At 46.4% G+C, this 26,453-nt stretch overlaps 1 long non-coding RNA gene across 1 annotated transcript; it reads left to right on the top strand.

Annotated features, from left to right (window-relative positions):
* The first annotated feature begins 8,868 nt into the window (after nucleotides 1-8,868).
* Nucleotides 8,869-18,402, top strand: LOC149346491 (uncharacterized). Its single transcript, XR_016292083.1, has 4 exons — nucleotides 8,869-8,998; nucleotides 14,418-14,583; nucleotides 15,583-15,732; nucleotides 17,642-18,402. It is a non-coding gene; the product is annotated as an uncharacterized LOC149346491 (long non-coding RNA).
* The last annotated feature ends 8,051 nt before the right edge of the window (nucleotides 18,403-26,453 follow it).

Raw genomic sequence — 26,453 nt, 5'->3', positions numbered from 1 at the left:
TGTTTGATATAGCAACGCACTGAATCATCATTGTCTTAAAAAAATGAGATTGTTGAGCACAAAGTACGTGCTAGTTTGTATACAATGGCTCCATTGTCATTTCTGCACCTCACATATTTTACCTATACACGATGCTATCAATTTATGCCGGTTCTTTCAGCGGCCATTTCTCACGTGTCTTCAGGCATGAAAAGAGGCAAAAAAAAGTGCTTTTGGGGGAAAAATATGACTTTTGTGGCGTAGCGGCTTAATGTTACCAGTGTTGGCAGACACCAGAAAACCAGTCAACCGTCTGCAATAGTAAGTTGGTGAACTAACTTTGAATAATTGTCTTTTTACTTAGTTGAGTTAGGAAATAGTTGCAATTAGAGAGTTGTAGCCAGGTGTTCGTAATAGCCGTATCTCTTTAATTGCAACCAGTTGGTTATCTCTGATAAATAAAATGTTAGTAATCAAAATTTAGTTCACCAGCTTAGTACTGATGACAATTCAGAGGCTTTTCGGTGCCACCAACAGTTAATACTACGCCGCAAAAGCTATATTTTTACTCCCAAAAAACTTATCTTTCAAAATTAAAAAAAAATTATCCTTGAAACACCTGGTCGATTATGCTCGCTTTCATCTCATCATCCTAGGCTTTCCACCTATCGTCTCTCTTCTATTGCTACCTTCCGCAGCATACTTCTTAACGTCGTCCACCTCCGTCTCCAACCCAGGCTCAGTGCCCTTCTTGGAAGCCAAATCCAGGCTCAATCGCCTTCCCTCCGGCACCTTGCAGCAGCAGCACAGTGCCAGCTGCCTGCAGGGACTTCTTCGCGTCAATGGAAATGACTCCCGAGGACAACCTGGCTTCATTCTAAAAGCGGTTGGGGTGTATAAGGTGAGAAGAGACTGCTTCATTGTCCTCTATGCTGTGTGCTACCATTGGGCACTGAAACTGCACTGGGCATCCGCGGGACTTTCAAAACGTCCCCAGGACGTCCCAAGGAGTGTTGGTGCCCATTGGGCTGAAGCGAATTCAAACTATAAAGGCAAGAATGACATGGGTGAGAATACTCGTGTGACTTGATTGCGCGAAAGGAAAGAGATGCGGAGCCCTCTGCACGATGGAGACAGCTGTTCCGGAATCTGCAAGAGGAGGTCATCAAGAGCTTGGTACTTTTTGCGGCATGCTTTTACCTTGCCAAGTGACGGGAACTCGCAGCTGTGTTTTACGCAAAGCTCTTTCCTCTGTCATCCTGTGTTATTTTTGTGGGTCCTTTGCTGTGACTCGTTTTACTGACGACCGCCGCCGTCATTTATCCCCCTGAGACCTGCAGTCAAAGTTATGCAGAGATACATCACTTTGGTATTTCATGCTGCGTTTCGAACTCTTGCCTGCGTGCCATGTCATGTCGAATGCATGTCAGTTTGAGAAATATTCGAAGCATACAGTAATATTACAATGGTTGTTGCTTGAACACGTGGTTATATGCGTCGACAGCCCTCCTAGAAGTGCTGAAGTGGTCTAAAAAGGGCTCCGCACGTTCACATACGTAAACATGCGTAGGTTTCGACGTGTGCACAACTACTGCCGTCTCTTTGAGAGCTCTGAATGAGTTCAGTTCAGTTTATAAGGTTAAAGTTCACCGTAGGGGGCATTACTTAAGGGATGCGTTTAGACAAAGCAAATCACTCGAGAGGAAGAAAACAATACTATTTGAAGCATTTTTGTGCAGGCTTTTCTTACCCTCAGCTACAGAACTATCAGGTGACAGAACCATCAACTTTCCCAGGAGCCATGAAAGTTCTCGCTGCATGCCTTATGCCTCGTCTTGTTTTCAATGGCTGCATTGATAGTAACGCTACAGTACCGCCATCCTCCTCACCGCAGGTGAAGGAAACAGAAAGTAAATAATACACTAAAAATAGTTGCGTACGCTGCAATACATATTACAGCAAAGCCGGGTTTGTGCTGTCGCCTCACCGAGGACGATGCTCTAGTCCGCTGCAACACTTGTTGTTGGCCTAGTTGGTAACACATTCTTCTGAAGGAACCAGCGCAAAAAACACAACGGACAAAAAAAAGGCGGAACACGAAGGACAGGAGGAGTCTAGCCCGCTGTTGTGGCCTTCTTGCGTCCGTAGCCCCCACTAATCCCATTTTGCCTGTTCTTACTTCCCATCAAGTTGGCCACCATGGGTGCTTGTCGACTTACCGGTCAGTAGCGTCTAGCATTGACGTGATCGGCCAGCGTAGAGCGCTCTCGGATAGCTGCATGCTGTCTGTCATGCAACTGCACAGGGTCACTTGACAGGAGCTGTTCACGTGATATCTTCAACGAAGCTGACGGTTGTGCGAGATGCGCCAGGAATGAAGAAAATCGGGGCCCATTTCATCATATGTTTGTAATGCACATCGCACGCGCGCATTTGCGTTTCTACTCTATCGAAACCCTGAAACCACGGCCTGGTACGAACAAAGTTCTGATCTAACATAATTTCATGATAAGGGAGTTTGATAAAATCGACTGTGCCTACAGATCAGCCGAAGTGATGTTCCTGGTCTTATCTAGGGGAATCTAGGGATTGTGCGAGTTTCCTAGGTATGAATCTGAGGAATGCAACCGTGCTCTAAGCAGTAAAACAACACGTATAAAATACCGTGATGTTATTCAGCAGGTTAGATTTATAGTCACTTATTTTTAACATTACTAATGCATAAACTTAGATTACAATAGTGTCAGTGTACTAAAGTGGTGATTTTATCGGTGTTGTGCAGCGTTCATGTTCCGTATGGACAGGTTACTGCACATACATCAGCTGAGGAATATATATATATATCTATATATATATATATATATATATATATATATATTACTTCTGTCTACTTATTTCTGTTTCTCGCTCACGTATTCTGCGTCGAACACCTATAATAGGAGAAACATCAGCGAAGACAAATTACTCTTGAATAAGATCGGCCTTCGGAATGAAATATCGAGTCAAATATGTTTCCTTTAATGAAGTGTATGCTTCAGTATACACTCCTTTAAGCAGTGAAGTACTTTATGCTCTGCCGCTGCGGTGGCTCAGTGGTTATGGTGCTCGGCTGCTGACCCGAAAGACGCGGGTTCGATCCCGGCCGCGGCGGTTCAATTTGTTTGGAGAAGAAATTCTAGAGACCTGTGTACTGTGCGATGTCAGTGCACGTTAAAGAACCCCAGGTGGTCGAAATGTCCGGAGCCCTCCACTACGGCGTCTCTCATAGCCTTAGTCGCTTTGGGACGTTAAACCCCATAAATCAAACGAAACCAAACTTTATGCTCTCCCATTCTAATATATATATACATGTGTGTGTGTGTGTGTGTGTGTGTGTGTGTGTGTGTGTGTGTGTGTGTGTGTGTGTGTGTGTGTGTGTGTGTGTGTGTGTGTGTGTGTGTGTGTGTGTGTGTGTGTGTGTGTGTGTGTGTGTGTGTGTGTGTGTGTGTGTGTGTGTGTGTGTGTGTGTGTGTGTGTGTGTGTGTGTGTGTGTGTGTGTGTGTGTGTGTGTGTGTGTGTGTGTGTGTGTGTGTGTGTGTGTGTGTGTGTGTGTGTGTGTGTGTGTGTGTGTGTGTGTGTGTGTGTGTGTGTGTGTGTGTGTGTGTGTGTGTGTGTGTGTGTGTGTGTGTGTGTGTGTGTGTGTGTGTGTGTGTGTGTGTGTGTGTGTGTGTGTGTGTGTGTGTGTGTGTGTGTGTGTGTGTGTGTGTGTGTGTGTGTGTGTGTGTGTGTGTGTGTGTGTGTGTGTGTGTGTGTGTGTGTGTGTGTGTGTGTGTGTGTGTGTGTGTGTGTGTGTGTGTGTGTGTGTGTGTGTGTGTGTGTGTGTGTGTGTGTGTGTGTGTGTGTGTGTGTGTGTGTGTGTGTGTGTGTGTGTGTGTGTGTGTGTGTGTGTGTGTGTGTGTGTGTGTGTGTGTGTGTGTGTGTGTGTGTGTGTGTGTGTGTGTGTGTGTGTGTGTGTGTGTGTGTGTGTGTGTGTGTGTGTGTGTGTGTGTGTGTGTGTGTGTGTGTGTGTGTGTGTGTGTGTGTGTGTGTGTGTGTGTGTGTGTGTGTGTGTGTGTGTGTGTGTGTGTGTGTGTGTGTGTGTGTGTGTGTGTGTGTGTGTGTGTGTGTGTGTGTGTGTGTGTGTGTGTGTGTGTGTGTGTGTGTGTGTGTGTGTGTGTGTGTGTGTGTGTGTGTGTGTGTGTGTGTGTGTGTGTGTGTGTGTGTGTGTGTGTGTGTGTGTGTGTGTGTGTGTGTGTGTGTGTGTGTGTGTGTGTGTGTGTGTGTGTGTGTGTGTGTGTGTGTGTGTGTGTGTGTGTGTGTGTGTGTGTGTGTGTGTGTGTGTGTGTGTGTGTGTGTGTGTGTGTGTGTGTGTGTGTGTGTGTGTGTGTGTGTGTGTGTGTGTGTGTGTGTGGGCGTGTGCGCGCGCGCGCGCGCGCGCGCGCGCGCCATGCATTCCTCAAATGAACCTGCGAAGTGCGATGGCAACAAAATTTTCTCATGGGGCATGACAGCGTGTAGCCTGCTGGTGCAAAGCTTAAGGCGCGGGGATAGATGCTGCTTCCTACTCCCATGTCGCTGTAGTCGAGCAAAGCGGTTACTGTATTTGAAGCAGTAGCCATTGAGTGTCGTCAAGAGAAAATGTAAGTTATCTGCATGCATCCATTAAGCTTAATGACCCCTGGCTTCTTCTCTTTCGGTTGAACTGAAGACAGCAATCTTTTAACGCAGTCTACTGTTTTGTCGGTGCCTGCGACCACTTTGTGTTCAACGCCAGCTGTTATGTCTAGTGTCTGCGATGACGTAGCTGTCTAACCCTCTAGCCCTTCGGTAAGCCGGTACCCATGAGGCAGCGATGTCTCAGTTTGCACGTGCATTTAACTAGCGTTGCACAAGAAAGTGGTAAGGCAAGCGTCGAGGTGTTTCTTGCACGAATAAGTGCGGAACTTCCTTATCTACTCAGCTGGGCCCTTTCTGCTACTTGGAAACGCATTCCTCCAGAAAATTGTACTGGTTCATGTTCATGTTCGAACTCCTGCGTCATGTTTAGGCTCAAGTTGGATTAGGTCTGCATGCATCCATTGCCGTCATGGCCCCTCCCGTCTTCCGTTTCGGCTATCGATTTCCTGGTGTATGTAGCCTACCCTCTCAATGCGATTTAAAGCCAGGACCGTGTTAATCAAGTATCGAATTTCAGTTAATATTCAGCACTATCCCAGCCTATTAGCTGGAGCCCCGATTTCAGAGGTTACGACAGTTGACGAGACTTTTTCCGCCACCTCCATTTGTTGAGTATTCTTTTTTGCCGCCCGCGCTAAGATAAAGATGTTTAACTCCATTGATTCACTAAAATATCTTTCTGTTAGGCCAAGCAGTCACACCGTGGAAGGTTGGGCCACTTCTGGCGCTCATGAGGTTTACATGTACCTGGCCATGATATCATTAGGTTGAAATTGGGGAAAATTGGTGTTTCAGGTATAGTGGTGGTTTCGTCGCCTCAGATGAGGGCAAAACATTTGATTTTTTTATATTTCCTTGTCTTAACGCCCTCTGTGCCTGCATTCCGGAGATCATCGCAGACTCTTGGCGCTTTTAGCCGCCGCGGTAGCTCGGTGGTTATAGTGCTCGGCTGCTGACCCGCAAGACGCAGGTTCAGTCCCGGCAGGAACGGTCCAGTTTCGATGGTGGCAAAATTCTAGTGGCCCATGTACTGTGCGATGTCAGTGCACGCTACAAAATCCCAGGTGGTCAAAATTTTCGGAGCCCTTCACTACAGTGTCTCTCATAGCCTGAGTGGCTTTGAGACGCTAAACCCCATAAACCAACCACTCTTGGCGCTATCCTCATGGCATTGGATGGCTTAGTGTAAATAACTGCGTCGGTGAGTGTCTAGTCAGCAGTCCTTGCAGTATTTTCTCTGAAGTAAGAGGCGCCGAAAACAGCTCTGTACTTTGTGAGCAGAAAATTCTGGGTCAATCTCTTAGAGTAAGATACGTGGCAGCCTCAGTCATATTATTCCGCGAATGAAAAAACCAGCGTTGAATGGTTGGGGGAGAGTTAGGAGACGGTAAGAGTAGTGTAGTGGGCCTGGGAACAAAATGACGTCAGTGTCACCCTAGATGAAATAAACAAGCGAAACTTAAGAATAGCGGTTTCACGTAATGTGCAGGACAGACAGTCGACGTTCCTCAGGGTATTGGAGTGGATTGTAGAAGAGATGGAAATTTTAAGGGTGTGTGGCATTGAGTCGGATGGGTGAATGTGAGTAATAAATTTGTGGGGAAGTTCAGATATCGTGCTAGCGCTAAAATGTGTCAATGAATGGGGACCGCGTTTTTCCTTCTGTGGGTTTAGCTGAATGGCCTTATGATAGTGCTGATAATGGTTTGCCATGGCCTGTCAGTTGCTTCTCAGTTGATAATTTATGCAATCGGTGTGAATAGCCTTCTCCCATTTCTCCTGCCTCGCAACAATGGTGTAGGAATATGTTCAGGTGTTGACACTGACCGCCGCAGAGGCGGTCAGTGTCAACACCTAAATACGAGGGTTTATTTTAAGCGATTTACAAATAACGTAAAGAGCAGGCCATTCATCTACTTTTCCACATAATGGTTGTTGCGGTCTATGGATTTTTGCACACGCTGGGGCAGTTTTTGTACGCCCATGTCATACCAGCTCGCCGCCATGCCGTTGAGGAAGCGTTAGACCGCAACTTCCACTTCGTCATTATCGGTGAAGTGCCTTCTAGCAAGATGTTCTTTTAGATTTGGAAACAAGTGATAGTCACTTGGTGCCAAGTCCGGATTGTGGGGTGGGAGGCTGATGACGTCCCATCACAACTGTTGCAGGGGAGCGGCTGTATGGCAGTCAGCGTGTTGGCGAGCGTTGTCTTGGAGAAGACTCACGCCCTTGCTCAGCATTCGTCTTCTGCGATTTTGAGTCGCCCGTCTGAGTTTCTTAAGGGTCTCACAATACCTGCCCGCTTTTGCGGTGGTGATAGGAGCCATGACGTCTACCAACAATCCCTTTTCGATACCAAAACACAGTTGCCATGACTTTGCCGGCAGACTGTGTTTGCTTGAATTTTCGCGACTTGGGCGAAGGTGAGTGCCGCCACTCACGTAATTCTTCTATGGCCTCAGGTGTGAAGTGGAATGCCCAGGTTTCGCCACCCGTACAATGAACAATGAAATTCAAAACAGTCCCTTTTTCGTCTCCATAACGCCGAACAAATGCGCGGGAGGAGTCAGAGCGTTGCCGTTGATGGTCGTCTGTGAGCATTCGCGGAACCCATCTTGCGCACACCTTCCGATATTTCAACTTTGCTGTCAAAATCTTATAAACAGGGGTTCCAGAAACGTCAGGAGCCAAAATGCAGAGGTCATAGAGCGTGATCCTGCGATCTTGACGCATTCATTCTTCGACGTTCGCGACTGCTTCATCAGAAATTAATGGTCTGCCGCTTCTTTCTTCGTCGAGAATTTCAGTGCGATCAAATGCGAACTCCCTACACCACTTACGGACGTTTTTAACATCTGTGCACAACTCTTCGTGCACTTCCGTCTACTGGCAATGAATTTCGATTGGTCGAACAATTTTGCGTTCAAAAATCGATTAACTGCGCGAACTTCGCACCTGGTGGTAGCGACAAACGGGAGGTCTATTTCAAATGGCTGCCATGCCAATACAGACAGTCCCTTTTCTGCTGAGTAATGGCTTATTTGGAAGACGGGGAACAATGAACGCAGCAGTATGGCGAGCAGCCACACAAATAGTGTCCCTGCTGCTGCCGCCCTTTGGAGACCTTACTTTTGGGATTACCCTCTTATATTGCAGGGGCGGTCAGTGTCAACGCCTAACATACTAAGCGGAGAACATGCACTGATTATGCTCGCGCTCCAGTATATGCGCCGACCACAGCGGTGCGGGGGCAGAGCAGAAGAGTAGCCAATCACTCTGGAATGACAGGCACAGCTAAGCGACGTTCCCGGCTTTCAGTGCCGTTTCAAGCTGCTTTTTTTCTGTGTTTCAGGCTGCCAGGGTGCATCTCAATGCATGAACGAACATTCAGTTTTTTTGTTCTACGTCCCAGCTGGGCCCAAAAGTCAACCACAGCGCTTATGGATTGTGCGTGCTTTCTACCCGACTGCAGTTCAGACTTGCGTAGGAGGAATGCCATTTTTAAGCTCCTGCGATGCATGCTCACCTAGACCTATTCAATTTGATTTCTTGTTGGCTATGAGGACGCCAAAAGGAAGAGCTGTGGACGATTTCCAGCATCTGGAGTTCTTTAACGTGCACTGATATCGTACAGTAAAGGGGCCACATTGTGACATTCAAAAAGTGTAATATGTCTATATATTTCTGTCGTTACCCTGTGTATGGAGAAATAAATCTTGGAACTAACTGCATTTGCAGAAACCGATCACATCAATCGTCAAAACTTGGGAACCTGATCTAGACACACAACTCGAATGCACCACAAAGCATCGTGAAAATCCTCAGCAGTGTGTTTGTGTTCAGGCACCCGTGTACTATGCCCATGTTGAAGGGATCAACCACGGACTCATTGACTGCGCTTTCAGTGAAGGAAAAGTGAAAAATTATCCGTGTGCTGTGATACGATGCAACTCCGGTCAAGAACCCTATGTGACCAAATTTCACGGAGCTTTCTACAGTGGCGTCTCTCACAGCCCACTTCAAGGTTTGCGACTTCGAGCAAAAGTTATTATTCGATGCCACATAAGAAATTTATGCCTGGAGTGTCGCCAGTCTCTTATTATGTAAAACAATCTTTAGTGAACAAGCCTATCAAGATTGTTTTTCGCAACATTATCTTTACGTCTCTTCTCCAGCCTGGCTGTCTTCGTTGGAAGCCAATGTTGGGCTGGATCATACGCTCAGTTCCGATCATTACAACAGGGGATACCGCCCTGCTGCCTGCACCGATTTCGTCACGTCCTCGGAGAAACACTTCAAGCGCTGCATCCACTGCGAGCCCAAGGTAACTGGTGTGCAAGTAGTGAGGAAAATGATACATCTTTCACAGGCGCCGCCGGAAGGTGCGCTAATTTTCTTACAGCCTCTGTTTTTTTTTCACTCGAGGCACGACCATTGTAAGGAACGTTGGTATAAACTTTATTCCTTTTTAACATGCTATACGCAAATGTTGGGACGAATGAATGGAAATGCAGACACAAAGCTAGAAAATGCCTTTTATAACATGTGTTGCTCATGGAGGTGCGGGAAAGCCTTCCGCAAGATTGGCTTCGCACAAAGCGCCCCCAATCTACTGCAGGTATTTAGCGCTTGTTTGCTCGTTGCTTGCTAGCGGCGCCTCATTCACTTCCCACAGGCTGCCGTTGGCCCTACAGGGGAAGCAGGAGTTTCCAGAGAAATTGAAATCTTGAGGGACGGAGGAGGTGTCTAGATTTCAGGGGGGTTTTTTTGGGAGCAGAGGAGAAGCAGCAGAAATTTTTATTTTTGTTTGCGTATTTGATGTGTAGCCTAGGACTAGCAACAATTATGTCTTAAACACTTTTGACAGCGGTAGTGAACAGTCACTTAACTTTACGCAAGAACTAAAGCCATATTTATACACAAACAAAGCTCATTGAAAGGGAATACATAAAAAAGGGGGAGAAACTAATCACCAACTCAGACTACCTCCAGACAACACAAATACATCCTTTGGATGTCCAGGGGATTATTTTTGAGCTCATTGTGTAAACTTGAGGACGTCTTCTACTGATCCTCAATAAGTCCTCACATAGTGCTGCTGTCCGGCCTCAGTATGTCCTCAGGACATCCTCAAATTTCCTCTAGAGAACGGTTTGAGTACCTTTTCACGACGTCAGATGATTATGTAGCCCCGAGAATGTGGGTCAATATATTGCTTAATTGTAAACAGTGTGCATAGAGATTGTGAAACAGTTTGTTTTTTGCTTCATTTTTCTGGATTCTAGCAAAGAAATTATGCAAAAGTTTTGCCTTGCTCTAAACTGGTTCGTTACCCTCATTTGTTGGCACGTACAAGGTAATTGTTCTTCATGCAATATTTTTATACACTGATGACTACACCTCTCCCACCGTAGTTCAAAAGCTACTTGGACTAATGACCCCAAAATCTAAACAGTCCAATCCCATCAGAAGCGTGAAGTACATAAGAAGAGGGTTAAAAGCCAAAATATCTTAAAATAGTTACTCAAGGCCCACACTTCCTCTAGTCAAAAACGTTTTTTTTCATTATATTATTATTTTAAATAAGTATCTTATAATAAACCAGCAGTTTTTGACAAATGAAGACCGAGATCGAGGAATAAAGCTTCTTTTACCTAAGTTCAGTGCCACAATACTGTCCTGTGAAAGGACGTTTGTAGGACATTTGAGAAATTTTCATCCTCCAGTCGTCCAGCGAAGTAAGAACAGAAGACATCTTCATGAGGACGTTGGGGTGGTGATGCACTAAAAAGTGCTCAGAATGTCCTGTTCGGAATGAAGACGTTATGACCTTTTGAGGACGTCCTGCGGACGTTTGGTGTTCTCTGGAGAAATATGCCTTATAAAGAACTTCCTGTTCAACTGCACTCGCGTAAGGCAGATGTGGAAAAGGGTGTAAAACAGGCGCGCACAATGCAAAAGAAGTGAACGAAATGATTATACACACCCTCCAGGACGATATATTCATGCTTCGTCTATAGTCAGACACTGGATGGGCAGCGTGCGGCTACAGCTGCTGAGACTCACGTGGTGCGCCGAGTGTTAGCTTGAGCAGCTACGCTCCTCCTGTAAAAGATCATTCGTGCAGACACAACGAAATCAGCGCCTCTAGGCTAGTAAAGCCTGCACTTTAGAACCGGTGCTTGGTGCGATGCCGCACCACATGATGTCGCCATTCGTCTGCTCCGCGATTCATTCCATTTGTTAAGCGGTGTACAGTGCTCAGGCACATCTTTCAAGAGTAGGCAATGCTTCAGGGCTCAGCTAAGGTCAGCAAACCTCGCATTAAATTTAGATGTGGCGCTAGCTTGTCCTCTGTTGTTGTCACTAGCGAAATTTAATTTTCTAAGGTGCTTGAAAAGACAGCCAGCGAGTTATTATTCTGACCTTCTTGCTGCAGGTTTCACTGTGGAGATTAATTTCGCGTCTTTTGACAGCTACTGCATTAACTCCATCAGTTTCAGCACTCACGCTGGCTATTCGCTGTTTTACATGAAGATTCGTTGCGTATGAACATTTGGCCAAGTAGCAAATAATCTGTTTCATCTAAAAAACAGTAGGATTCGCACACCATTACTTGTGATCTGGCACCATCTGGCAGACCTGGCACCATCCAGCCATAACAGCTCAAAACACGGACTGGTAGGTGCGAAGGGAAGTGTACTTTCAATGTACTGTTTTTATTACGTTGAAATTTGTATGCGCTGCACAAGCCCGGAATAGCCAAATAAAGCAAGTGAACATACCGCACAAGGATTGTTTAAAATTTATATACAGTAAACTAAAAAAAAAAAAGTGTCAGGCAGCATGGGAAGAGCACGCAAACAACAAATTACATTCTGTTAAGCCCATTTTAGGGGAATGGCAATCATGTAGGCATCAAGAACGTTTTACCGAAGTTATTTTATCTCGGCTCCGCATTGGACACACCCACCTCACGCACAACTTTCTGCTAACCAAACAAAACACACCTCTCTGTGAAATGTGTGGTGCTGAACTCACAGTGAACCACATTTTAATTTCATGTGTCAAACTAGAAGAACTAAGAAAGAAATATTTTACAACATTTTATAGGGAAAGACTTCCATTACACCCCATGCTACTTTTAGGCGATCGTGCACTGGTTGACATCTCATGTATTTTTAGGTTTCTCGAGGAAGCCAGCGTTTTAAACAAACTCTAAGTATAAAAAGCTTCACCTTTAACAAAACCTCCAACCTTGTGTTTGGCGCATCATAGCCTCAGTTGCTTTTGCGCCATTAAAATCAATATAACTAACTAACTAGCATTCGAAACAGCGCAAAGCATATTAAATGAATGGAAACTTGAAAAAAGATAAAAAGACACGTGCATTCAGCATTATGCAAACATGGCGGAATGAATGAATTTGGGAGAGGTCGTCATGCCCCTTTTTTCGAAGCCTTATTTGACGGCACCCCCGCGCCATTTGGCCGCTGTCTCCGAGTGCTTGCGCATGCGCAGACTACGATGACGCAGACGGCACCGCTGCACTCAATGTTACAATTTGCTGCGCTATTGGTCAATGTTTCCCAGTAGTCCTTGCGGTAGCATGTGACATCCGGCACAGTTTTCCTTATGCAGTTCGGATAGCGAGGGCCTCTCCCAATTTTTCCGACTCCATGGGTGTAAATTAGAGTTCGCAGAGGTAAGGTTGTTCTGACGAGACAAAGCAATTATGCCAAAATTTTACCGGAGAACGTGGCACCACCGTGTTTTGCGCAATTTCTAGTATGAAGAGAAAATTACTAACTGTTCTTTAAACGGTAAATATCAGATAAGATGTAAATATTTCTACAAAGTATTACGACACATTATGCTTTGCTGTCAACACTTTCATCATCATCATCATCATCAGCCTGACCGCACCCACTTCATGACAAGGTTTCATATCTCTCACCAATTAACTCTGCTCGACAAGCCGTGGCAACTTATCCCAGCAAATTTCTTAACCTCATCCTCCCACCTAACTTTCTACCGCCTCTTGCTACGCCTTCCTCCTCTTGGATTTCAGTCGGTTACTCTTAAGGACCATCGGTTATCCTGCCTTGACATTACAAGCGATGGCCAAGCCGGTTTGTTCAGTTTGTTTTTGACTATGATGCCACTACCTGCTATAAGTATACTTATTCCCATACCACTTCTAGTGCATCGCTACCAATCGTAAACTGCTGTCCTATTTCTAGACTGTTGAACATCACATTAGTTTTCTGCATATTATATTTTTGGACCACCATTCTGGAATCCTTTCAGGGGGTATGAAATTGCACTGCAGCTGGTGCTAAGGCTTTCTGCATGAGAAGCTACCATTGGAAAGCTTGCTCCTAAAGGTGCGGAGGGATGTAGTGCGCAGGCATGATTACGAAATTGGCATGAATGGGGTAGCTGCAGCTGGCGCGGAACACGCTTAGTTCTCAGAATACTTAAAAATCTTTTCTCCTGCGTGGGCTACAACTAAGATGATGGTGATGAAGATGTCTCTATAATCTACTTAGCTCATTCATTCACTGAATTGAATATTCAATGAATTCTTGCTCCAAGTTCTCTGTTGTAGAAATAGGTGAAATGATATTTGGCGATATGTGATCATTGTTGAGAATTTTTATTACTGAATTAACTATTTGCCACATTTCCTTGGAACGTGCCTGTGTCTTTCAAAGAGACCAGTGTGATACTGCTTAGCTCTTCACCAGAAATATTTTTTTAGCCCTGAAAGTGACTCCATTTCATTTTTCTGAATTCTTGGAACATTGTGATTTTTAATGACTGAATTAACTATTTTGCCACATTTTCTTGGAATATGTCTGTTCCTGTAAAAGAGACCGGTATGATACTGTTTATCTCTTTACCAGAAATATTTTTTTTTGCCCCGAGAGTCACTCCGTTTCATTTTTCTGAATACTTGGAACGTTGTTTTTTTCTTAAACAGCCTTCAAGCTTTCAGCTCTGTTTTGTTACACCTGGTTCATTTTTACCGCTTTGTGAACTGATTTCCGCACAGTCCCTGATTCTGTACGTTGTCCGCAGGCTTCGGTGTATTGCTTCTTATCCAATAACGTTGAAGAAGCCCAGTTGGTCAAAATTTCCCGAGCCCTTCACTACGGCGTCTTCCATAGCCTAAGTTGATTTGGGACGTCAAACCCCATAAACTAAACACTAAACTAACAGTTCCCTCATTGTGCATAGTAGGGTTCTCATGTACGCTACACGTGGTACTGGGGCTCTGTTATGCCATTCGCCATAGTTTCCATCAGTTCAAACCTGATCAGTCAGTGCGTTAAAGCAATGGAAAATGCTTGTTTTGTCCATATCATTACTCATTTGCTCGAATCTAATTTACAGTGCAATGCCTTTATGATAGTACGTTTTGATGGGCATGGCATCGTTTGCTTTAAGTATAGCCCATCATCCAACTGCATGCTTCCTTATCCTATCAGAGCACATGGTTCCCCGCTGATCTTGCATAGAATTCTTCTTGGTATCTCCTATGTTACTATAGCTGTTTCATAAGACATAGATTAACTTTTCTGTGGCTAACACGTGTTGGCATTTTTTATTCTCACATTTCATATACTTCATGCCGCTCTGGTTTCGTCTCAACGTTTCGAGCTACGACCCAAATTGTGTTCCATCTACGCATCCATCTGCAGCGCCCTTAACATTGCTAATCGCCTTCTCCATCGCAGACTCTGCGTCCTCTTTGGAAGTCAAAGCTGAGCACAATCGCCGTCCTCTTCGCACCTCCCAGCTTGCAGCAGTGGTCTGTTCGTTGACTGCAGCGAATTCTTCATGTCAGCTGAATGCTCCCATACATGAATCTGCTGTGATCTAAATGTTGCTGCGGCACAAAAGGTGAGTACAGACTAACTTACTTGCTTGCATACTACACTGTGTGTTGATGCCAACTTCCGCTGGGACCCATTCCGCTGTGTATTGGCGCGAACTTTTGCTCTGATGTTTTCCTATTTCCCAGGCATTGTCAAATGTATAATATTTTTGTGAAATTGTCGAAGTGCACACAAATATTATAGTGCTCGTCTCTCAACTAGGTGTTTATGTGTGTTGGCTGCACTTTTGAAACTGCTCAGAGGCACAGTGGTCGACCGCCCGAAATTGATGTAAACTATTCAGTACTTTGGCGAGTTCCACTGATCATACTTACTGTGACGGCACTATTTCGATAGAAGCAAAGGCTTAAAGCGCCGATGTACAATTATATTCTAGAGCACATTAAATAATATGGTGCCAGTATTAGTCCCACCACGGTTGATGAATGGATTTGGCGATGTGCTTGTTATCTCAAGGCCCCTGAGACAACGTCCCCGCTTTCTCAAGCGGGCTGTATTTCGATGGAGGTGAATTGCAAAACCGTCCGCGTGCTGCGCACTTCAGTACACGTCAAGCAGTATCAAGTGGTTCAAATTAATCGCACTTTACGGCATTTCCAAAGCCTTTTGGGGCTCTAAACTTGACAGTTTAGAACAGTAATCAGTATGATAAGCCCAAATACATCAACTGCATGAAAGCTCTTTCTCATATCCCCAAAATTAACCCTCTCATGGGCCAGATGCAGCACTTTATCCCGCACACTTCTAGATCTCATCTGCGCACCTGTGCAGTGTAGCCCGGAGCCGGCGTGGGCCTGAAAACTATCTTGTTCATTCTTCCACCAGCAACTGAATGTTCCTCACTGCATATTGAACTGCACACTGCAACGCGTGACATATGGTGACATCTCTAAGCAGCGAAGCAATGCAGCTTATATTGTTTTCTTATTCCTAGTAATTCTGTTACCACCTGTAAAGCTGCAGTAGCAGCTCAATTTGTAATGAGCATGCTCTGCCGTTGTAGATTAGCAGGAAGAAAAGCCTCTGCTGATTGAAACATCAGTGAAGGTGCGCCCGTGGCATTGTCACCTGTGCAGTCATCACGTGGGTGCCGCGAAAAGAGGCAGCCTGCTTCAGCAGCTGGGACGACGAAAACAGCCACGGATACAAAAAGGTGAGAACAAGAAATAGTTAGCCCTCTACAGACTATTGGGTCACTTGACCAACCGGCATCGTCATTTAAGAAAGGTTCGCATGGAGCTATTGTCTTAAAACACTTGGATGTGAATCTTTACAACACAAACTGTTCTCAGAAACGTTCCGTGACGTAGACAGTCAACACTCGTTCCCATGACCTCACGCATTCATGACCAGGTGAGCTTGTGAACCTAGTGGTGGTTCGCAAGGTAGCCACAAAGCTAGCTGGTCATAAACTTTTACATCCGGCCATAGGCGCCAACAAATGAGAACGAATAGCACGACCATAGCTCCCGCCTAGTTTAGCACATTACGTAGCCTATCATGAACACTTTGCGATTTATATGTCGGCTGAATCTGTTTCGCAGGTTTCAACATCAAAGTTTGTATGGCCAAGGCAAGGAATTTGCAATTGTGGCAAAATTTAACTACAAAATCTTGAGCTGCAGTGTCGCGTAAACCACCGATCACCGCTTTGTTCGGGAGCTACGGGCGCACATACTAAGATGTTCTAAGTTAGATTTTCCACACCACACTGATTAATCAGCTATGAATCAAGTGTCCTCGGTGCTTCAGTCCTGATCTGCCCCAAACGTGATCGCTGCAGTGACGTGCACACAGGTGCCTAAAACACACTGGGTATCGGTGTGTCTAATTCTTAGATTCCCGAAACATTTTTGGGGTGCTGTAGGGGAGTGGTTCTAACCTGAAGTGGGGCAGATGTGATTTCTGCAGGATCACAACTGACTCAATTTTTCTCCTATATTGACTCGGCTGAAGTTGCTCATCTAGTGCATCAGGAATTGTAGTGAAAAACTGACCCCGTCAAACCTTCAGGTGCAAGTATGAACGAGATAACTTAACAGTTTCTCTGTTCACTATTAAGGCCTCGAAAGTATTAATGCACCTAGCGTGATCAGAGAAGATAGCGTTAGCATCTTCTATATCAAGCGAGCGTACATGCGGATGTCCATATTTTACGAAAAACATGTCCCTTCCAAACCCAGCTTGCTCTTAGAAAAGGATGCAATAGTCGACTTATCACGAGAAAGATGACTGACTCTTAGAAACAGCGTAATTACTTGCTCATTGATGTAAATTTAAACGGAAAATATGCAACATCTTCCTTTTGTTTCATTCATGCTGTATTCTGCCTTCAAGGCAATTTTTCAAAATGTCGGCCATATTCAGCAAGATTGGTTGCGGCTGATTTACTAATCCCTGCGCTTGTGGCCACAGGTTCCTCATGCAGCCTTTCAGATACCGACGACTATAGCTCGCTACGGACTCCAATTCCACCATCTCCATGGTAAAATTCACTCCGGCAGCAATTAGGGCATATACTCTTTCCGAAAAGTTAACTCGCTCGTTTTAACAAAATACCTTTCATTGCAACTTTAGATTTTTTCTTTTTCTATACTGTTGAATATGAAATAGCTTAGATGGTTCTCGGCATTCATGGATACCTCACTGATATATTAACAAAAGCCTAACCATGTTACTTGACATTGTTAAAAATGTTTTGTAACCCACCTCTGCCTCTAAGAAAAGTGAGAGCAGTATTTGTAAATAAATGAACAAGCAGCTGATATCATTCAAAATTTATTATCAAGACCAAAGATTTATTGCATCAGAATGATCTTAATTTGCTGTATTGTATAGAAATATATTTTTAACTCGTTGGGTTTCATAGATGAAAGCTACTGGTATGTGTGCGTGTACATGGCTAGTTTGAGAAATTATCATCCTTGTGATGCCCAGTAATGCAGAGACTGAGGACATCATCCGGAGGGGTGTTATATAGTAATTTCACTGTGAACATAGTAATGCACCCGGAATGCACCAATGACGTCGGTTTCGAAATGAGTATTTGTGCGTCATTTCAGGATGTCCTTTGGAGCAAGCGGAGCAGCAGAAACTTTATTCTTTTGCAAGGGCTCAGAGTTTGAGAGTTGTTGATAGCACTAGGTGTTCGGAAGCCCTCTTTGGCCTGCTTGGCGGCCCGGAGTTGTACCACTTGGGTTGGAGCTGAGCAGCATGTCCTTGGGACGATGTTTTCTGTAACTGAGGTAAGAACTAGCAGCCAGTCTCGCTTTTGTCGCTAATCTAGACACAGGTGTATCTTTGTCACACATATACTCAGCTTCACTTACAGCGGTAAGTCACATTCGGTTACCTTCTCAAACACTGCCTAAAAGTTGAAACACTGCTTTGACTTTTCAGAGGCAGCAATAATGAACGCTGGTAAATGCAGCCGCGCAGACCCACAAACCACGAAATCAGTGCACATTTCGTGGAATAGCGTCCGCATTCAGCTTTTCTTCGTGTGCTTCGTGCAGCTCAACTCTTCAGTGCTGTCGAAAGTGTCTTTTCCGTGCTTTTATGCATTTGCAGCTGTCCTGCAGTGAAAGCGAGCTGGTGCTTCTCATCAGGACAAAAGCGAGCACCAAGCAATGTGCACCGGCCTGATGGACAACATGGGACAAAACACGAGGATGGCAGTGGCTAGGAAAGAATGATCACATAGCAGTGCCAGCAAACCACTGCCAACGTGTACTAGCCATCCTCTTGCCGCAACAACGCCAGGGTTTTCCACCTCTGCTGACTACCTGAGGCACCATGAGGCAAAACAAATAAACGTATCGAACAAAAATTGTGAGCATGCAGTAAACGTTCAATACGAGGAAATGTACACGTACATTTATCCTCTCTCCTCCGGGTTTGGAAAAACGAATCTTTCGATGATTCCTTGTGCGAGCTACAGTGGGGGGGGAGTTACTTCGTGCCGGCGTAAATCCACCTAGCGTTTATCGTGAAAATATCTGATGCAGCTCGGTTCATCCAGCCCCAAAGAGCTGCTGAGGCACTACAAATGCCTTATGTTCTCCTGGACCTATTTACAACGGGTTCGTACCGGCCATTAGTAGGAGGGCAAAGGGCAGACGGCGCAGAGAAGCCGAGTCATCAGACCCGTCAACGATCATGACAGCGCGAAGTGCCCCGGCTCATACCGATTTGTTTACACCAATGCAAGCAACAGCCAACCTGAACCTCTTCACCAGGCAAGCCAGTTATATGTTCTACGAATATTGTAGACCCCTATAAATACTTCATTGCCATTGATGTCTAGGAGCGAAGCGCACCGGAATGTCCGGCCCCCATCACGAAACTATGCAATATCAGCGTACGCCCTGTTAGCCTCCAAGATAGCGAGATTACAGCTGACGTAGTTTGCAGCGTCGACATCACCATCTGTCACAGCGATTTCTCCATTTATCCGCGGCCACGAACAGCATTTCAATAATTCCTGTTCAGCACCATCAGAAGGTCTTAATGGGCCACGCGGACCACCAAGGGTGTCTGTATACCGAAATATGTGAGGTTAGGCACTTTCGGCACCCCGTTCGGCCTTCGTACATATGCTACTACAGTGCAGGAGCTGCATGAGGGTCGATCAAGTCAGTGGCGTCTGCAACAAGTCCATCTTGTGCCCGAGATGCTCGGAACCACAAACCGGCGACATTTGTTGTGCAACTGCATTGAAGTTCGCCAACTTCCATTGCCTTCAGTACCCTTCCTCGAAACACTGCTGCCGTCTAAAGGCTAAACGCTTGATACTGAACCAAATAGCGTGAGTCCATCGTATGCAGAGAGAGGCTGCTGCAGAGCTGTAACAATGTCATTCCCACCGCCAAAGGTCCTCAAAAACCGTTAAATCGCGATGTTTAGCTAATTACTAGGTACAGTAGATGGCACGTTAACTGGTTGCGATGCAATCCATTTTCCGTTTTCCAACATTTATGGCCAAAATTAAGGGGGCACTTTGGCTCTTAAAGTGCTGCAACGGGAAATCCTTTCCTGCCGCCCTGTTTGGCAGTGGTTTCTTTATTTTCATGCGAAGCATACTACTTTAGCTACCACTTCAGCCCTTCACCGTGGTTATGCGCCTCCAAATCACGTGATACATGACGTCACACCACGTGACACGATGACTTCACGACAGTGGCGAAACGGGGGCCCACCTCGCGCCGTCGCTGTGGTTGTGCGCCTCGAAATGACGTGATACATGACGTCACACCACGTGACACGATGACGTCACGACAGTGGAGAAACGGGGGCCCACCACGCGCCGTCGCTGTGGTTGTGCGCCTCCGAATCACGTGATACATGACGTCACACCACGTTGCACGATGACGTCATGACAGTGGAGAAACGGGGGCCCACCTCGCGCCGTCGCTGTGGTTGTGCGCCTCCAAATTACGCGACACGATGATGCTTCGCATTCTCCAGGCTTAACCAAGCTAAGCCTCAGCCATTTTTTTTGTGGTGATTATTTTTATTTCTTTCCTTTTTTTATTTCCTTTTCCTTTTTTTAAGGCGTCTCTCATAGCGTTAGTCGCTTTGGGACGTTAAACCCCACAAACGAAACCTTTTTTTATTTCTGTTTAATTTTTTGTTTGGTTAACAATTTTCTTTCTTATTTTTTGCGGGTTTTCTTAATTTTTTATGTATTCTGATCTTTTAAATTTGGTGACTTCTTGATTCTTTCTTTTTCTTATTTTTCTTGTTTCCGTGGGTGACCTCATTACTCCGAATCCGCGCCCGCTGACGAAATAACCATTTCGGCCAATTGAGAAGCGGAACACCTCTGCTGACAATATTGAAGAAGCGTCGCTTGTTGGGCCAGTTGGTGCATCTTACAAAGGAATAGAAAACCAACAAAACAGGACGCGTTCACACGGCGAAGAAATACACATGGACCGTGCTGGAGCATGTGTATTTATTCGCCGTGTGAACGCTTTTTGTTTTGCTGGTTTTTTTATTCCTCCGCTGACAATTTTTTAACAGTGTGAAAAAGACGGAGACTTACACACACAACAACATGAGCGCTGACTTTCAATTGAAGATTTCTTATCACAAACGACATTGATACATAATCCCGTCAAAAGGCATACAAAAACCTACTTTTCCTACCTTAATCTTCGGGCAGCGACTTCTCAAGAAAGGCAAATTCACGGTTAATCAATGACAACGACGGTTTTGCAACACACGCGGAACCCGCCTAGAGGTACACAAAGACAAGGAACAGATTATTAATCTGTTCCTTAATAGATTAATAGGAACAGATTAATAATCTGTTCCTTGTCTTTGTGTGCCTCTAGGCGGGTTCCGCGTGTGTTGCAAAACCGTCGTTGTCATTGATTAACCGTGAATTTGCCTTGATTGAGAAGTCGCTGTTCCTTCTTTGGAGGAGAAATTCGAGGCCCGTGTACTGTGCGATGTCAGTGCACGTTAAAGAACCCCAGGTGGTCGAAATTTCCGGAGCCCTCCACTACGGCGTCTCTCATAGCCTTGGTCGCTTTGGGACGTTAAACCCCATAAACCAACCAACCTTAATCTGTTCCTTGTCTCTTTGTGTACCTCTAGGCACACAAAGCAAAAAAGGAACAGATTAATAATGAAGACAGAAACAACACCAGGGTCATACCCACACCCGGACACATGAACCCCAATATACACCATGAAAGACGACAAACAAGCTAGAGTCCAAGCACTCAGCAGGGAACTCAGCGACAATCTCATCGTAGTCTACACGGACGCTACAAAGTACCGACACCAACGCAAAACGATCGCCGTTGTAACAGACGAAGGAGGAAAGCAAATAGCCAGCGCAACAATAAACAACCCAAACATAGAAGCAGCTCAAGAAGCCGCCATTGCTCTCGCAATGTCGCATGCCAACGCAACAGGACACAACCTAACTATACTGAGGACCTCCTAACAAGCATGCAGAAACTACACAAGAGGCATGATCGACAGCATCGTGAATCGTATTCTAGACACGACGAGAAGACAAAAAAACACTAAACATAGTATAGTTTGGGTTCCCGGACATAAGGAGATGAGGGGAAACGTGGCAGCAGACGAGTTAGCTCGAGGGTACAACCGAGTAGACTGTACACTTTGCACAACGGGCACCTTTTACCAAGTTACCCCCACGTACTCAGATATACTCGATCATTACAGGGGTCAGCGGAAACGGCACCCAGCCCCACACAAAAGGCTTACCAAAGAGGAGGCGGTAGACTGGCGCAGGCTACAACTCGGTACCTACCCGCATTTAAAGGAAGAAACAGTTGCGAAGAAACACCGGACACACGAAGAAACGACACACACATGAGCGCTCGTGTGCGCGTTGTTTCTTCGTGTGTCCGTGTTCCTTCGCGCTGTTTCTTCCTTTAAAACATGGATCCCAAACTCCATCGAGGCAGAAGAGAAGCGAGGGCCGAATTCATCGAGAAAACATACGCTCCTCAAGCCACGACCGTGTATACAGACGCGTCTTGGAGAGGAGGAGATACCAAAATCGCTGTAGCGGCGGTGGTCGATTCGTCTTTACGCGAAATGACCAGCGCGTCTCTCCGAGGCTGCACAGCTGCAGAGTCCGAGGAAGTAGCGGTTGCTCTAGCGGTGGCGGAGGGCTATAGAACCGGGCGGTCACTAACAATACTTACGGACTCTCAAACAGCCTGCCGAAATTACATGAATGGCAGGATAGGTCGTCACGCGCTCCGTATACTCCTCGCAGCGAGCGACAGAATTAAAAACCGGGAAGAACAAAACTACAAGATCCGACACAAAATTATTGTGGGTGCCGGGGCACACGGGGGTGGCAGGGAACCGAGAGGTCGACAGGATAGCTCGAGGATACATTACTTACCGAGCTTCCGATGAGACCGCGGAACTCGCGCCAGCACCCAGGGAATACTCGGCCATACTACAAAACTATAGAGGCAGAAGAATGCGATATCCCCCACCGCACAAATCTCTCAGCAGAGAGGAAGCTGTCACTTGAAGACAATTACAAACAGGCTCTTTCCCAAACCTACATATACTAAACAAAATGCACCCTACGATATACACGAACAAATGTCCCTGGTGCGACGAAAAACCTACGCTATACCACATCACATGAGCCTGTCAAAACATAGACGTGGTCCCCAAAATACAAAACCCGAGTGCGGAGCAGTGGGAGACTCTGCTGTCCAGCGACCGCTGCGAAGACCAACAAGGTCTGGTACAGCGAGCTCAACGGGCGGCAGTGGCCAGCGGAGCCCTGGACTGAGGGCAACGGGCCACTGATTAGAGGCGGACGACTTCGACAGAAAAGGCTCCTGGGGGTAGAACCAAGACGTCTGTGAAGATGCCCCCAAACTGCAGGAAAAACCATTAGTGTAAATAAAGTTTTCCCTTCCCTTCCTTGCTTCCTTTAAATGCATTACCAACTGGCCCGGAACCTTGCTCTTCTGAACCTACCCGCACCTGCACAAACTACACAAGCTTTTCCCTACACAATAAGCAGACGAATGTCCGTGGTGTCAGGGTAAACCAACACTAGAACATGTAACATGGACCTGCCCTAAGGCAGACTTAGAGCCAAGAATAAACAACCCGAGTGAGATGCAGTGGGAGCACTTCCTGGCCAGCGAGGACGAGGAAGCGCAACTATTTCTCGTACGCCGAGCCACGATTACAGCAGTCAGGTGTGGCATCCTGCACCAAGGATTGATCACGGCGCCCAGTGACCCGTAAGGGTCAAGAACACTTTAAATTTGTCAACTTTTCCATCCATCCCTTATCAATGTTATGCACTTCTACTAATCCATTAGCGTCCGATCCTTGTGTTTGAAAATTACAGACGTCTCTTGAAGCAAAGGAGTGCAGGCATGTTCACCCTGTCTGCAATGCAGAGCTAAATTTTGTTCGCCTGCTTTGCCCAACGAATTAAAATGTTCACTCAGGCTGTCGTTTAAGCAAGGTCCTTTCCGTACTACCTAACATGCGCCGCAAGACGAGGATTCTGTATACAACCCCCTTTACGCAATCGACCCTCCTTTGAGAATGGTTAATGGTACATTCACCTTCGGCCCTTCTACCAAGAAGGGACACATGCCTTCTTTGTACAGCAGGGCAAATATTACTTGTCTCCAAGATAAAAATCAAACATCAACTTCAAAGTGGCGGCCCACTTTCTTGAGACGGTGAGATACCGAATGGATGTAAGGAATAACCACGACCTTCTGGCGCTTGGCTGCTCCACGCATGTGGTTAGATTTCATTTTTGACACCATTCTGACACCGAGTGTGAAAAGCGAAATTGCCAGGCTTAGGGAGCCAGGTTTCCCAGAAGTCACGATTGGAAGGCGATGTGGAAGAATGATGCCAAAATGGTGTCAGCTTTCTCTTCTGCTGACAAGCTTCTGCTGAAAACCTTCTGTCGACAACGATGAGATATTAAAGGCTTTCACCTTTAAAAGCAAATTACCTTTTACGGAATCACCTGCAACAACCGCACTAAATCAAAAGAGCCCAGCCTATGGTGACGCTGCACAAATTGATCCTTATATTACTTGGCTTCTACTACGGAAGCCTTGTATGCCCACGTGGTCGTGGCCATTGTTGTGCTACCAGTGTCCAATCCCTTCGACGGACCTGCTTCGGGAGGTGGTGGGTTCTAAGTCAGAGCGCCCGCCTCGGCTTCGGGAGGTGGTGGGTTCGACTCCCGCCGCCGGCAGGGTACCCACCGGTTTTCTCAAAATGGGTACAAGCTATGGCCCGGCCTGGTGCTCGGCTTACTAGGGCTACATTGCTTGGGAAAGGAGCCTGCGCCTTCAAATCCCGTCACTGTGGGCAGAGAGTCGTGTGGACAAAGCGAGGCGGGCGCTGTGAGGCGGGATGATCTGACTTAGGCTAAAGTCAGCAAGTGATTGGAATGCTCACGCCCTATATGAATGTCATGAGCGTTCTAGTTTCTAGCTGGCACAAACCCGAAACTTGAATCACCATCATCATCATTCATTGCACCCTCCCTGCAAAGCAAAGTTCTTTTCTAGGTCTCTGGAATTAACGCTGCTTTTTTTGCCAGCTGCGGCTGCCATATCCAGGAAAACTTCTTAATCTCATCGGTCCACCTAACTTACTCTTGCCCCCTGCTATGCTTGCCTTCTCTTGCAATCCACTCCGTTATATTTATGTTCCAGCGGCTATCTCGCCTTCATAATGCATGCCCGCCCAAGCTCATTTCTTGCCCCTGATTTCGACTTGGATGTCATTACCCCCGTTTGTTCTCTCACCCACTCTGTCCTGTGCACTCTCTTAATGTTACACCTATCATTTTTATGCGAAGCATACTACTTTAGCTACTACTTCAGCCCTTCACCGTGGTTATGCGCCTCCAAATCACGTGATACATGACGTCACACCACGTGACACGATGACGTCACGACAGTAGAGAAACGGGGGCCCACCTCGCGCCATCGCTGTGGTTGTGCGCCTCCAAATCACGTGATACGTGACGTCACACCACGTGACACGATGACGTCACGACAGTGGAGAAACGGGGGCCCACCTAGCGCCGTCGCTGTGGTTGTGCGCCTCCAAATCACGTGATACATGACGTCACACCACATGACACGATGACGTCACGACAGTGGAGAAACGGGGGCCCACCTAGCGCCGTCGCTGTGGTTGTGCGCCTCCAAATCACGTGATACATGACGTCACACCACGTGACACGATGACGTCACGACAGTGGAGAAAGGGGGCCCACCTCGCGCCGTCGCTGTGGTTGTGCGCCTCCAAATTACGCGACACGATGATGCTTCGCATTCTCCAGGCTTAACCAAGTTAAGCCTCAGCCATTTTTCTTTTCATACCTCGATGCGTTCTCCCTAATTTTATCTGAACCCTTTCGTTACCCTCCACATCCCTGCCCCAAAAGTGAATACTAGCAAGGTACAGCTGTTGTATATTTATCTATTTGTGTGTTGTTTTCAGTGTGTTGTAGCACACAACTAACTGGGAGCTGCAGTGACCAAGTGGTTATCGTGCTCGGCTACTGACTCGAAAGACGTAGCTTTGATCTCGGCCGCGACGGTCGAATTTTGATGGAGGTGAACGTCTAGATGCCTCTGTACTGTGCAATATCAATGCATGTGGACGCCTCCGGCCCTCACCACGGGGGATGGTACACGGCCGCGGTAGTTCACAAAAACAACACAGTTAACAGCCTCACCTTTAGAGCCACCAGTGCAACACAAGCAGAAGAGGGCTCACATTCCGATATAATCACCGACTAGCGAGGGGCCTGTTGGAACGTCGAACAAGGCTGCACTCCCTTCCTAGCCTATCGAATCTACCAAAATTGCATACAGGATAAAGACCCCGCACACCGTTACCTTACAAGGGCCCCTGCTCATCAGGGGTTGCCAGGAAACAAGGAAGCAGACGCAGCCTCCCGCACACTCTCTCACCGGGCTGTTTTCTCCTCCCCACTCGATCAGGAACCCCATTTTAATCCGGTCTATACATTCAAAGGTATTACAACCTACTATCAAAATAGTCATCGCCTATACCCTAGCCGATGTAAAGGCCTGAAGAAGGTGGATGAGCGGCTCCTTCTCCGCCTTTTCACCAATAAATTGCTGTGCCCAGCAGCACTAAAACATTCTGACCCCTCCTTTAACGGCAGCTGTCTACAGTGTAGAGCAGTATCTTCTGCCACCTATCACATGGTGTGGGCTTGCTCTTCCAACCCCGCTATTCCCCCCACCCCCAACCCAACCCGGGAGGACTGGGAGGCGACCCTGCTCGGCTGCTACAACTTACAGGCCCAACAAGCCGTACTCGGGCGCGCCC

Source organism: Amblyomma mixtum, chromosome 4, assembly GCF_055824585.1.
Source record: "Amblyomma mixtum isolate Tamu chromosome 4, ASM5582458v1, whole genome shotgun sequence".
NCBI lineage: Eukaryota > Metazoa > Arthropoda > Arachnida > Ixodida > Ixodidae > Amblyomma > Amblyomma mixtum.
Note: the sequence above shows the minus strand (reverse complement) of the source record. Positions and strands in the feature narration are given on the sequence as shown.